Raw genomic sequence first — 14,521 nt, 5'->3', positions numbered from 1 at the left:
GGAAACACTCTCTCAGTATCCACCCTGTCAAACCCCTTCAGAATTCTGTAGGTCCTCCTAATGGACCTCCTGTGGCTTTACTCATTTTAAATTGGAAGTTAGGTTTGCCCAGATAGCCCCCATCAGGGACCAAACACAAGAGTTTTGCCTGATGGGAATGCCGGTCACAGATTTAGTCTCCATGATTTTCCATAAATGAAGCTTCATTGACAGGAAATTGTGGGCAGCTTGTGTCCAAATTTCACCATCAGCCCATTCAGCTGGGCAGAGCTGCCGTGCCCGAGCTCTGAATGTGAGAATCTGAAATGTACTGTTCAGAATGACAGGTGAAATAGACTGTGAAAATATAACACCGAGACCTTGTGAGGAAAACTGCTCACTTGTTGGAGTGAGGAGGTTTCTGAGTGTTGGGAGCATTCGGGTTACCCCAATGCAGAGTCAGTATCTGGTAGTATTAGGGATTGCTGGGATGTGCCTGTGTTAGGTCACAGCGTCTTGTCAAAGTTCAGTTGACCCAATCTCAAAGGATTCTCAGGATCAGCCTGAATAGTTCTGGAGTCCGGATTAGACCTGTCATTGGGGTTAGCAGGAAATAGTTATACAATAGCTCCAAAAACATGGATGAAACAAGGCACAGGTCTGCTCTTGTTTCAATGTTTTGTTGGATATCCTATTGTAGTTTCTGTACCAGAGGAGACTCCCTGATAAATCAGGATACCTGCCTGTGTTATGAAATATCTGAGCTTCGCTGACAGGGTCAATGCACTATCACCATCCAGAGAATTTGGAAGTAAATGTGATTGACAATAAATAACCTCAGGAAATCTGTCTGACCAACACTGCACTAATCCATCAATCCCACCTCCCAGAGGGAGAAATACGCAAAGGGTGAAATTCAACACTATGATATTGTATCCTGGTCTTGAAGAGCTTGAAGCTGAACATTTACTCCCAAATGCTTTAAGGCAGATATATAAAGGCAATAACAACTAATGGTGTCAAAATCAGTTTGCAGGGGAGTGGTGGGGGGTGTTGAGGGAGCTCCGAGGATGCAACAAGGTTGTGGACAGTCAGTATCAATGAAAACATTTTATGTAATTCTCCCCTCCAAACCAGTCTGAAACTTCCGCATCTTCCCACTGTGTTAACAGATCCCAGCAATCTCTATAACAACGACTACTCTGAACATTGTCAAATCTCCTCCTCAGTCTAGCAGGATGTCACAGCATCTTTTCTGTACCTTCTTGTTCTCCACCACCCAAACTTCCAGATCCTGGGAATGTCTCAGTGCTCACAGATCCCCAGTCTCCAAGTAAAGAATACAGCAAGACACGGACTTCCCTCCCAAATCCTCGGACCCCACTCCTTGACCCTTCATCCTGGCACTTGTCACTATTCTCACAGAACCTTCCCTGGAATCTTTCAAAGTTCTGCATCTTGAGACTGTATCCCAGTGCCGTCCCAGACACTCTCCTTAGTGCCCTCCAAACCCAGTGATACCTCAATGCCAATTAGTCAATGTCCCTGGTATTATTTGACAAAACACCTTGATCCTGTAACAGTTCTGAATAACAATGAGCGATAAGCCCGAGGAGATTTGTTAATTAATAGATAACAGTTTATGTAAAATACTTTCATTTCTGATTCAACAAGAGGCTTCCACTAATCTACAAAATAAAAGGGAATTTAGTGAAACATCTTATGTGTCTGATTATCAAACATTGTCCCATTCCTCAGATTTATAATGCTTTGAACACTGTTTTCAATCAAAGTCAAACCTTATAATAATTTCTGAGCAATTATACAAGGCAAGGTAAAGTCACCATAGTCTCAGATGACCATAGCCTCAAATGGGAGCACTGACTGGTGGTGATTTTAGCCTGAGGATTGCCACACCTCATGGGAGGGGCAAGGTTGAGAAGGCAGACCTTCATGAAGAACCTCAGCCAGTACCGGCAATGAACCCACGCTGTTGGCCTTGCTCTGTGTCATGAACCAGCCATCCAGCCAACAGAGCTAAACTGCCTTTATTCAGTACCTTTGACATCCTCAAGATGTTCCCGAGTGTTTTGCTGACAATTTATGCACAGAAATGTTCCACAAATAACAATCAATAATTAAGATCATCAGACTTTTGAATGGACCGACCTTATATTAAGTTGATCTTTCTCTACACCCTAGCTATGACTGTACCACCACATTCTGCACTCTCTCCTTCTCTGTGAGCCATATGTTTTGTCTGTATAGTGCACAAGGAACAATACTTTTCACTGTATACTAATACATGTGACAATAATAAATCAAAGATGATATAGTTTTGTGATGTTGCTTCAGAATTAACTGTTGACCAAGACACTGAGGAGAAACACTCCATCCCTTTCCAAAATAGTGCTATGATCTATTTACCACTCACCCGAGAGGGTGGATGGAGCCTCAGTTAAACATCTGAAAAGGATGGATTCTCAGAGAGTGCATGTGCGTGTATATAACGTAGAAAACAAAGGTTTTGAAGCCATTTTTGCACATTGATGATTCATTTTTTCTTAAGGGAGAGGTGTGATGATACTGTGCCTTTAAGAAATATATTTTAGTCATATTTCTTGTGCAGGATTTGTTCCAATCACTGAGCCATTTTATTCGGATCCAGCAGCACTGTATTGATAATGCAGCAGCATAATTGATCTTAATTGCTACAAACTTTGTTCTAATCTAGACTAATGCGGGGTTCTGTTATTTTGTGTTTTCCGCTGAAATATTTCTGAGTAGAGCTTGATTAGATTGATTGACAGGAAAGATCATATGACTGGGTACAGCTAGGCTTTCAGAGAACTCAAGGCAGTCTGCTCTTTGGAATCTTCAGAGAGAGATCACTTTCTCTGTATCTCTTGCTCTCTCTGAGGTCTGGAAACCAGGATCTGCTGAGAAATTAATCTCTTTCTCTGAGATTCTACTATCTGTGGGTGGAGCTTTCTCTGAAAGTTGCTGCGTGAGAATTATGAGACAGAAGTTTGTCTGGATCGCTCTCCATAAGTGGCAAAAGACTGGAAATCTAGTATCTATATAAGTATCTTTGGTTTCTGTGCTAACTCGTTGTAAAGAAGGGATTTATATCTATGTGGGATATTGTTAAATTGGAACAAGAGAGATAGCTAGCGGTAAAGAATTATACTTTGTCATGTTTTGGTATTTTAATTTGTAAACGTTATGCTAATTCCCTTTGTTACCTTATAAGTACTCGCCTCGGGGTATCGGCCTCAGTGTTCCTCTGGGAGCGGACCTGCGGGGTGGAGACTGTGAGCGGTGAGAGAGAGAGCGCGGACTGTGAGTAAATTCTGGGGTTTTTTTGTCTAATTTTCGGGAGGTTTTTTGTAATTAACGGAAACCGGAAGGCCGCATCGCGAAGCCTGCCGGTAGCTGTAGTTTTTTTTTTTTCTCTCACTTACCTTATAAGTACTCGCCTCGGGGTATCGGCCTCAGTGTTCCTCTGGGAGCGGACCTGCGGGGTGGAGACTGTGAGCGGTGAGAGAGAGAGCGCGGACTGTGAGTAAATTCTGGGGGTTTTTTTTGTCTAATTTTCGGGAGGTTTTTTTTTTGTAATTAACGGAAACCGGAAGGCCGCATCGCGAAGCCTGCCGGTAGCTGTAGTTTTTTTTTTCTCTCGGGCCCCTAGCCCTATAAATTGGTGCAGAGGAGATACCCGATCCTCTACACTGGTAGAGGATCCCACCCTTCCATCCTCCTCTAACCTAATTATAAGTGTGGGGAAGTTTTTTGTTTTCTTTTTTTCTTGCTGGTAATGGCTTCAGGGATGGCAGTTCAGGCAGTATGCTGCATCTCCTGTGGGATGTATGTGGTGAGGAAATCCAGTAGTGTTTCAGGAGATTTTAGTTGTAAGAAGTGCATTAGATTGCAGCTTCTGGAGGAGCGTGTAAAGGAGCTGGAGGGGGAGTTAGAGGAACTCCGCATAATTCGGGAGGCGGAGGTGGAAGTTGATAGGAGTTATAGAGAAATAGTAACTCCTAGAAATGAGGCTTGGGTCAATGCCAGGAGGAGGGGTAAGAAGCAATCGGGAAGACAATCCCCTGGGGCGGTTCCCCTCCATAATAGGTTTTCGGTGCTGGAGGCTACAGTTGAGGAGGAATCAACTGAGCATAGAGAGCAGATCTCTGGGGGTGAGCCGAGTGAGAAAGCTCAGGTGGTTAGGGGCTGTAAAAGACTGGGCCTTGTGATTGGGGACTCCACAATTAAGGGGACAGATAGGAGGGTCGGAACTAAAGGTAGGGACTCAGGGTTGGTGTGTTGCCTACCAGGGGCTGGGGTCCGGGATGTGTCTGACAGGGTATTCAGGACTCTTAGGGGGGAGGGAGATAAACCACAAGTTATTGTACATGTGGGGACACACGACATAGGGAGGATAGGGGAAGGGGATATTAGGCAGGGATTTATGGAGTTGGGGTGGAAACTAAAGGCCAAGACTGACAGAGTGGTTATCTCTGGACTCTTGCCTGTACCACGGGATAGTTTAGAGAGGAATAGGGAGAGGGAAGGTTTGAATTCATGGCTGAGGGGATGGTGCAGGAGGGAGGGGTTCAGGTACTTAAGCAATTGGGGCTCGTACTGGGGAAGGTGTGACCTCTATGAGAAGGATGGTCTACACCTTAATCAGAAGGGGACCAATATCCTGGGGGGTAAATTTGCTAAGGCCATGCAGGGAGGTTTAAACTGATTCGGGGGGGGGGGGGAGGGATCCTGAGTAGTGGGGCTGAAAGTGAGGGATGCATGGATGGGGACTGCAATGCACGGCATTGCAGAGGTGGGGTGGAGCAGGGTTTGAAATGTGTATACTTCAATGCCAGGAGTATTCGCAATAAAGTGGGTGAACTTGCAGCGTGGATCAGTACCTGGGACTTCGATGTTGTGGCTATTTCAGAGACATGGATAGAGCAGGGGCAGGAATGGATGCTGCAGGTCCCGGGGTTCAAATGTTTTAGTCGAAGTAGGGAAGGAGGTAGAAGAGGGGGAGGGGTAGCATTATTGGTCAGAGATTGTATCACAGTGTCAGAGAGGAGGTTTGATGAGGACTTATCTGTTGAGGTAGTATGGGCGGAGATTAGAAATAGGAGAGGAGAGGTCACCCTGTTGGGAGTCTTTTATAGACCTCCTAAAAGTTCTAGAGAGGTTGAGGAAAGGATTGCGGAGTCAATCCTGCTTAGGAGTGAAAGTAATAGGGCAATTGTTATGGGGGATTTTAACTTGACTAATATTGACTGGAATTGTTATAGCTCTAGCTCGTTAGAGGGGTCAGTTTTTGTTCAAAGCGTGCAGGAAGGTTTTTTGACTCAGTATGTAGACAGGCCAACTAGAGGTGAGGCTATATTGGATCTGGTGCTGGGAAATGAGCCAGACCAGGTGCTAGACTTGGAAGTTGGTGTGCATTTTGGTGATAGTGACCACAATTCGGTTACGTTCACCTTAGTGATGGAAAGGGATAGGCATGAACCTCGGGCCAGTGGTTTTAGCTGGGGAAGGGTAATTATGAGGCTATTAGGAGAGAATTAGGAAACATAGGTTGGACTAGGAGATTACAGGGACTGGGAACGTCCGACATGTGGAGTTTTTTCAAGGAGCAGCTACTGCGAGTCTGTGATAGGTATGTCCCTGTCAGGCAAGGAGGAATTGGTAGGGCTAGGGAACCGTGGTGCACCAAAAAAGTTTCTTTGTTGGTTAAAAAGAAAAAGGAGGCTTATGTTCGGATGAGACGTGAGCACTCGGGTAGTGCACTAGAAAGCTTTAGATTGGCTAAGAGGGAGTTGAAGAGCGAGCTTAGAAGGGCTAAAAGGGGACATGAGAAGACTTTGGCGGATAGGGTTAAAGAGAATCCTAAGGCGTTCTATAGGTATGTCAAGAACAGAAGGTTGGTTAGGGCAAGTTTAGGGCCAGTTATAGATGGCAGAGGGAAGTTATGTGTGGAACCGGAGGAGATTGGTGAAGCATTGAACCAATATTTCTCTTCGGTGTTCACGCAAGGGGACATGAATATAGCTGAGGAGGACACTGTGTTGCAGGGGAGTAGAATAGACAGTATTACAGTTGATAAGGAGGATGTGCAGGATATTCTGGAGGGTCTGAAAATAGATAAATCCCCTGGTCCGGATGGGATTTATCCAAGGATTCTCTGGGAGGCAAGAGAAGTGATTGCAGAGCCTCTGGCTCTGATCTTCAGGTCGTCGTTGGCCTCTGGTATAGTACCAGAAGATTGGAGGTTAGCGAATGTTGTCCCATTGTTTAAGAAGGGGAACAGAGACTTCCCCGGGAATTATAGACCGGTGAGTCTCACTTCTGTTGTCGGCAAGATGTTGGAAAAAATTATAAGGGATAGGATTTATAGTTATTTGGAGAGTAATGAATTGATAGGTGATAGTCAGCATGGTTTTGTGGCAGGTAGGTCGTGCCTTACTAACCTTATTGAGTTTTTTGAGAAAGTGACCAAGGAGGTGGATGGGGGCAAGGCAGTGGAAGTGGTATATATGGATTTTAGTAAGGCGTTTGATAAGGTTCACCATGGTAGGCTTCTGCAGAAAATGCAGATGTATGGGATTGGGGGTGATCTAGGAAATTGGATCAGGAATTGGCTAGCGGATAGGAAACAGAGGGTGGTGGTTGATAGTAAATATTCATCATGGAGTGCGGTTACAAGTGGTGTACCTCAGGGATCTGTTTTGGGGCCACTGCTGTTTGTAATATTTATTAATGATCTGGATGAGGGTATAGTTGGGTGGATTAGCAAATTTGCTGATGACACCAAAGTCGGTGGTGTGGTAGACAGTGAGGAAGGGTGTCGTAGTTTGCAGGAAGACTTAGACAGGTTGCAAAGTTGGGCCGAGAGGTGGCGGATGGAGTTTAATGCGGAGAAGTGTGAGGTAATTCACTTTGGTAGGAATAACAGATGTGTTGAGTATAGGGCTAACGGGAGGACTTTGAATAGTGTGGAGGAGCAGAGGGATCTAGGTGTATGTGTGCATAGATCCCTGAAAGTTGGGAATCAAGTAGATAAGGTTGTTAAGAAGGCATATGGTGTCTTGGCGTTTATTGGTAGGGGGATTGAATTTAGGAGTCGTAGCGTTATGTTGCAACTGTACACAACTCTGGTGCGGCCGCACTTGGAGTACTGTGTGCAGTTCTGGTCCCCACATTACAGGAAGGATGTGGAGGCTTTGGAGAGGGTGCAGAGGAGGTTTACCAGGATGTTGCCTGGTATGGAGGGGAGATCCTATGAGGAGAGGCTGAGGGATTTGGGATTGTTTTCGCTCGAAAGGCGGCGGCTAAGAGGGGATCTTATTGAAACATATAAGATGATTAGAGGTTTAGATAGGGTGGATAGTGATAGCCTTTTTCCTCTGATGGAGAAATCCAGCACGAGGGGGCATGGCTTTAAATTGAGGGGGGGTAGTTATAGAACCGATGTCAGGGGTAGGTTCTTTACCCAGAGGGTGGTGAGGGATTGGAATGCCCTGCCAGCATCAGTAGTAAATGCGCCTAGTTTGGGGGCGTTTAAGAGATCCGTAGATAGGTTCATGGACGAAAAGAAATTGGTTTAGGTTGGAGGGTCACAGTTTTTTTTTTTAACTGGTCGGTGCAACATCGTGGGCCGAAGGGCCTGTTCTGCGCTGTAATGTTCTATGTTCTATGTTCTATGTTCTATTGTTATGTTCCAACTGTGTTCTTAAATAAAGTTTGATAAAAGCTTACTTGTGGATCACTTGAATCATACCTGGTGTGAAGCATCCTATGCTCACCCTAATGCCAAAATCAAATGTAAAAGTTAGGCCCGCGGGTAACTTCATAAAATGCCTTGGAGTTTCTGATCTGGTCTTTAACACAGGACTAGTTGATGGTTCCTTTTCCAGAATTTTTGGTGTTGGTTCCTGTTATGTGTTGTAAAGAAATGCATGTGTGTGTGTGGTTGGTCACTTGATGTGCTGTGACATCACCAGAGGCATTTTCAACATCGTTGAAAAATAATTGTGAGCAGACTGAAAGAAAACATTTACTTATCACTTTGAAACTGGACAGACTTCCAGGCTGTGGGTCCCTTGCACATGGTGGGCTGCAGCAACAGAGACCCTCACATAAAGAGAGAGAGTCTCTGTACTCTTAAAGGGGAGTTACTACTCCAAAAAAAAGGAATAATTATAAGCAAAACCTTCTTTGCTTAGTAAAGTGGAGATTTATTGCCTGAAAGAAGCAGTTGAAATTTTTAAAAAACTACAAGCCCAACAAAAAAAAGTGGGAGGAAGTCAGAAGAAAGTACAATTTAACAACCAGTAACTGCAATGGCGGGCAAAGGCGGTACATAGAGGCTTTCGAAGAAAATGCAGAAACATGGATTGCTCACAAAAAGAGATTTCAATTTTATCAAGATACTGGATGAACTTAAAGTAGGCACTTTCCTATGCGTAGTAGGATGTAAACCCTTTACATTGCTACAGAGCCTTGTCCATCTTGAGAAGCCTCGTGAACAAACTTACAAGGAACTGACCAAGATTCTCAAAAGTAATTTTTCATCTAAACCACTAATAATGAGAGATTCCGATTTCATTGATGCAGCCGAGAAGAGGGCAAAAAAATATTGCAATTCATTGTAGCCCTGAGAAAGTTAATGAAGAATTGCGAGTTTGGATCATTCAAAGACGATTGCTCACCAAGAACTCTTTAACAGTAAAGCTTGCTGTTGAGATCGCGTTGTCCATGGAATTGGCCATGAAAGAAGCTTCCCAAATTGGAGCCAAAATACACAAGATGGAAATGGACAGGAAGAAATGTCTTAAAATGCAGGTGTGCTCAGGTGGGACACTTGCCACATGAATGTTGGAGTAGAGAAAATAAATGTAAAAGCTGTGGCACGCAACTGAGACATTTTGGACGTAACAGACTTCTCAAACCCCGAAGGTGTGCAAATGCAAGAACATGTCAAGGTCTAAAAACATGGGTCTACAAAATATCTGATCAGGACAAAAATTTCCAAGATGATACCAGATTAGAAAAGATCCAAGAACTTAAATTAGGTGCCCAATCCACAAAAGGTGTTCGCAAAGGCTCTGGGTTTATCCAAAGTTAGACAGACAAGAAGTAAAGATGGAAGTAGATATGGGAGCTGCTGTAACACTTCTCCCAGAAACCATATACAATCAGAAGCTTCAACATTTCCCACTAAAACCTTTAAATATAATTCATTCTGAGGAGGTAGTTCCGCCGTAGGGATATATCATGGTTCAAGTAGAAGCTAAAGGTCTATCAGCAGAATTGTCCCTGCACATAGTAAAAGGTTACTTTCTGGCACTCTTTGGAAGAGCATGGTTCCACAAAATCAAACTAAACTGGACAGCAATTAACCAACTGGTTGACAGCAAGAACACACTGCAAAAACCTCTGGAGAACTATAGGAAGGTACTTGAGAATATCAGAGGATCAATGACTGAGAGTGGAGGTAAAGCTCAAGATCAAACCTGATAACAACCCTAAATGCTTCAAGGCAAAACCTGTGCCTTATGCAACTAAACTGAAGGCAGAAGCGGAACCAAAAAAAATAGATCAAGGACAGAGTGATTGAACCTGTAACAATGATCTTTTGGAAAACCCAAATCATCCAGTCATTAAATCTGAGGATTCTGTATGAATCGGTGAGGACTTTAAGATGACGATAAATCCAGTACTGTGTGTCATCCAGTATCCCTTACCACTAATCAAGCACTTATTCTCTGGACTGGCTGGTGGTTAGCTGTTGAGTAAGATAGACTTGTCCCAAGTATGCCTCCAGATGAGGGTGGTAACTGAGTCCCAACCACTGCCAATGATTGTTACCCACAAGTATAAGCACCTACCATTTGGAATAACATCGGCACCAGCCATATTCCAGAGATCAATGGACCAAATCTTAAGTGACCTCAATGGTCTCCAGAGTTATTTGGTTGCCATTCTGCTCACATGTCATAGAGTAGAACTGAACAAGAACATTTACATAACTTCGAGGAAATACTGGAGCGTCTTGAGTGGCACGGTGGCACAGTGGTTAGCACTGCTGCCTCACAGCGTCAGGAACCCAGGTTCGATTCCCGACTTGGGTGACTGTCTGTGCGGAGTCTGCACGTTGTCTTCTGGGTGCTCCGCTTTCTTCCCACAGTCCGAAAGACGTGCTGGTAGGTGCATTGGCCATGCTAAATGCTCCCTCAGTGCACCTGAACAGGCGCCGGAATATGGCGAATAGGAGATTTCCACAGTAACTTCATTACAGTGTTAATGTAAGCCTACTTGTGACACTAATAAATAAACTTAAACTATCTCCACATAAAGAACGAAAAATGTGAATATTTCAAATCATCCATCAGTTATTTTGGGCACGTAAGAGACACAGATGGCCTCCACAAAGAAGCTAAGAAAATGACAGTGATGCTGGATGTGCCAAGGCCACAGAACGTGTCACAGTTGTGATCATTTTTAGGACGAATCAATTATTACAGCAAGTTCATCCCAAACCTTGCAATAGCACTAAAGCCACTTCATAATTTATTGTGTGCTAACCAGCAATGGAATTGATAAAGGAATGTGAAAGTGCATACAAAGGAGTTAAAGGCATGCTCAAGCAAACAACAATATTGGTCCACTTTAACCCAGAGTTGAATATTTAACTAGCACGTGAAGAGAAAGAGGTTGGTGAAAACAAATGTAGGTCCCCTACAGACAGAAACAGGGGAATGTATAATAGGGGACAAAGAAATGGCTGAGCAACTGAATCCATACTTTGTTTCTGTCTTCACAAAAGAGGACACAAATCAGATACCAGACATGTTGGAGAATGCAAAATTTAGAGAGAGGGAAAAACTGAGGGAGATCAATATTAGCAGAGAAATAGTGCTGGGAAAATTGATGGCATTGAAGACGGATAAATCCCCAGAGCCTGACAATCCACATCCCAGAGTACTTAAGGAAGTGGCTCTAGAAATAGTGGGTGCATTGTTGGTCATCTTCCAGGATTCTATAGACTCTGGAACAGTCCCTGTAGATTGGAGGCTAGCTAATGTCACTCCAATATTCAAAAAGGGAGATAGAGAGAAAACAGGGAATTATAGACCAGTAAGCTTAACGTCGGTAGTGGGGAAAATTCTCGAATCCATTATCAGGGACTTTATTTAGAAAGCAGTGGCAGGATCAGACAGAGGATGGATTTATAAAGGGGAAATCATGCTTGACAAATCTGTTGCAATTCTTTGAAGATGTAACCAGTAGAGTTGACAAGGGGGAGCCAGTCGATGTAGTATATTTGGACTTTCAGAAAGAGTTTGACAAAGTCCTGCATAAGAGATTATTGTGTAAGATTAAAGCGCATGGGATTGGGGTAAGTATATTGAGATGGATAGAAAACTGGTTGGCAGAGAGGAAACAAAGAGTAGGAATTAATGTGTGCTTTTCAAATTGGCAGGCAGTAACTACTGGGGTGCCACAGGGATCGGTGCTGGGACTCCAGCTATTCACAACATATATTAATGATTTGGCTGAGGGAACAAAATGTAACAGCTCAAAGTTTGCAGATGATACCAAGTTGGGTGGGAGGGTGAACTGTGACGAGGATGCAGAGATCCTTCAGAATGATCTGCACAGGTTGGGTGAGTAGATAAATCAGTGGCAGATGCAGTATAATTTGGATAAGTGTGAGGTTATTCACTTTGGAAGCAAAAACAAGAAGGCAGATTACTACCTGAATGGCTGTAAATTGGGAGAGCAGAGTGTGCAGCGGGACCTGGGTGTCCTTGTGCACCAGTCACTGAAGGTAAGCATGCAGGTGCAGCAGGCGGTAAAGAAGGCAAATGATATGTTGGCCTTTATTGCGAGAGGTTTCGAGTACAGGAACAGGGATGTGTTGTTGCAATTATACAGGGCCTTGGTGAGGCCACACCTCGAGTATTGTGTGCAGTTTTGGTCTCCTTATCTGAGGAAGGATGTTCTTGCTCTCGAGGGAGTGCAGTGAAGGTTTACCAGGCTGATTCCGGAGATGGCGGGGCTGATGTGTGAGGAGAGATTGACCAGGTTAGGATTGTTTTCGCTGGAGTTCAGACGAATGAGGGGGGATCTCAGAGAATTATAAAATTCTAACAGGACTAGACAGGGTAGATACAGGGAGGATGTTCCTGATGTTAGGGGAGTCCAGAACCAGGCGGTCAAAGTCTGAGGATTCAGGGTGGACCATTTAGGACGGCGGTGAGGAGGCATTTCTTCAACCAAAGAATGGTGAGCCTGTGGAATTCATTACCACAGGAAGTAGCTGATGCCAAAACATTGAATGTATTCAAGAGGTGGCGAGATACAGCATATGGGGCGAATGGGATCAAAGGTTATGGGGAAAAAGCAGGATTAGGTTATAGAGTTGGACGATAAGCCATGATCGTAATGAATCGAGGAGCAGGCTCATAGGGCCAAATGGGCTGCTTTGAATGCAGATCCACTAGGACAAGAAAAATGGAGCCTTCAATGGATCCCACGGAGTGATATATATCCTCGACCAAGGTTGTTTTAGCCTGTCCCATGGGAGAAGTGGTTGTAGATGTGGAATATTCCATATTCTAGTGCATGACTGACATTGCCCCAATTTTTCTTCTATTTGTGAGTAAAGCCCCAGCCACGAAAAATAATCTTGTGCAAGCTCTTTCATCTGCACGATTCCTGGATTCAGGATTCAGCTTCGTAAGCATGGAGGGATATCTCCCTGATAGCAATACTCCATTTTGGACAGTTAATTCAAGTTCCTTCATTATTATAAGGACTGAATTCAGGATTCTTCTTTTGTTTGTTCAGTGATGTTCCTCTTAATATCATGTCTATGACCCTACTAATGACCAGGTTATTCCTCATGTGCCTTTGCTACTGGAACATTCTCGACCTGGGAGTGGGGTGGGGGGGGTGGGGGGAGGGGGATGGTGGGGCGGTTGGTGGATCAGTGCCTCAATGATTATCGACAGGGGAGAGAGAGGGAGGTGTCACACAGCTATCGGAGTGTCGGTGAGATGGGGCCTAGTGCGGGAGGGTCCGGGGTGAGGGTGAGGGGGATCACTCTGCCTGATATCTGTCGGGTGGAGGGGGGAGGGTAGATCTCTCTGCCTGAGATCAGTGGGGAGAAGGGGGGAGGGGGCCACGATTGTTCTGGGTGGCGGAGGGTGGGGGGATAGGTGGGTCTGTAATGTTGTGGGGGTGGGGCAATGTCTGTGGGGGCCAGGGGGAGGCATTATCCGGCCCGTGAGCAATGTGACAGGTGCGCTTTTTCAATTTTTTTCGAACTACGCATGCGCAGTTCAGAGCTCCAATCGTTTTGGGCACGATAAGCCCCGCCAACAGCACGAATGGCACTGGCGGGTTTTTTTCAGGCGAAGTGCGTATGGGGGCACCTGAAAGCAGATTTCTAAGTCGGATCTGCATTATGCCCAGATTCAGTACTTAGAATGAAAATGGTAAAATCGGGCCCGTAACATATCATCCGTCCACTTATGGATTGGCAGAAAGGCTAGTACACTCACTGGACTCTTTCATGGCATGTTTCAAAGAAGGTGCTCCATTATCCACGAGAGGAAACAAGCTTCCCATGTCCCATCGGAACACAGCTCATCTTACCACACAACATTCACCAGAAATTCCTGAGAAGGAAACTGAGAAGCAGATTTGATCGACTGACCCTCCAGGAATAGAGCAACAACAAGCACAAGTTACTCACTGTGAACAAACATCAAAACAAAATGTTTACAATTTTAAACAAGGAGAAGAGTTTTAGCGAGAAACTACTTGGCAAGTGAGAAGTGGGCACCTGCAACCATCCTAGCTAAGACAGGGCTGATTTCTTATTCAATACAGCTTGATGATGAGGGAATATGGCAGAGACACACAAATCTAATCCCCGGTTCAATAAGTGAATTAGCGGAGACGGTATCAGTATGTCAGAAACCCAAGGTTGTGAAATTCCTGAACCAAAGATTACTACAGAACCAAGTTCAGATTCTACTCCAGTAGAACAACCAAAATCTCTGGAAGCTGACACAAAGCCACTTCACAAGATGAAGTCCCTGATATTTGAGAGGAAAAGGCTATCGAAGATGTCAAAGATCAGACTCTGGAATGTCGTATCTCACCAAAATGAAATCAACATCCACCAAAAAGACACTCATATTAATTGTACATATGGAGACAATCGTACTTGGCAACATAACTGATGTTCATAGGAGGTAATCATTAATGTTTAAAAGTTTGTTGTCAGACTGGTGAAGTAAAGGGTGAGGGATGTTATGTATTGTAAAGCAATTCATCTCTGTGTCATGGTTCACATGACATCACCAGAGTCATTCGCAGGTTCTTATCTCTCTTCTGTGTTGGACTTCATTCTGGCAATGGCTCTTAAAATAAATCTGCATCGAGTTGGTTCAAAACCCACATTGTGGCACCTTATAAGAACATAAGAACATAAGAAATAGGAGCAGGAGTAGGC

The 14,521-nt window shown here is 44.3% G+C and overlaps 1 protein-coding gene across 2 annotated transcripts in view; it reads right to left on the bottom strand.

Annotated features, from left to right (window-relative positions):
• Positions 1–14,521, bottom strand: part of LOC144496747 (butyrophilin subfamily 1 member A1-like) — a 99,925-nt gene that overhangs the window by 22,573 nt on the left and 62,831 nt on the right. The window lies entirely within an intron of this gene.

The sequence above is a fragment of the Mustelus asterias genome, chromosome 8 (assembly GCF_964213995.1).
Source record: "Mustelus asterias chromosome 8, sMusAst1.hap1.1, whole genome shotgun sequence".
NCBI lineage: Eukaryota > Metazoa > Chordata > Chondrichthyes > Carcharhiniformes > Triakidae > Mustelus > Mustelus asterias.
This window is presented reverse-complemented; position numbering and strand designations above follow the sequence as displayed.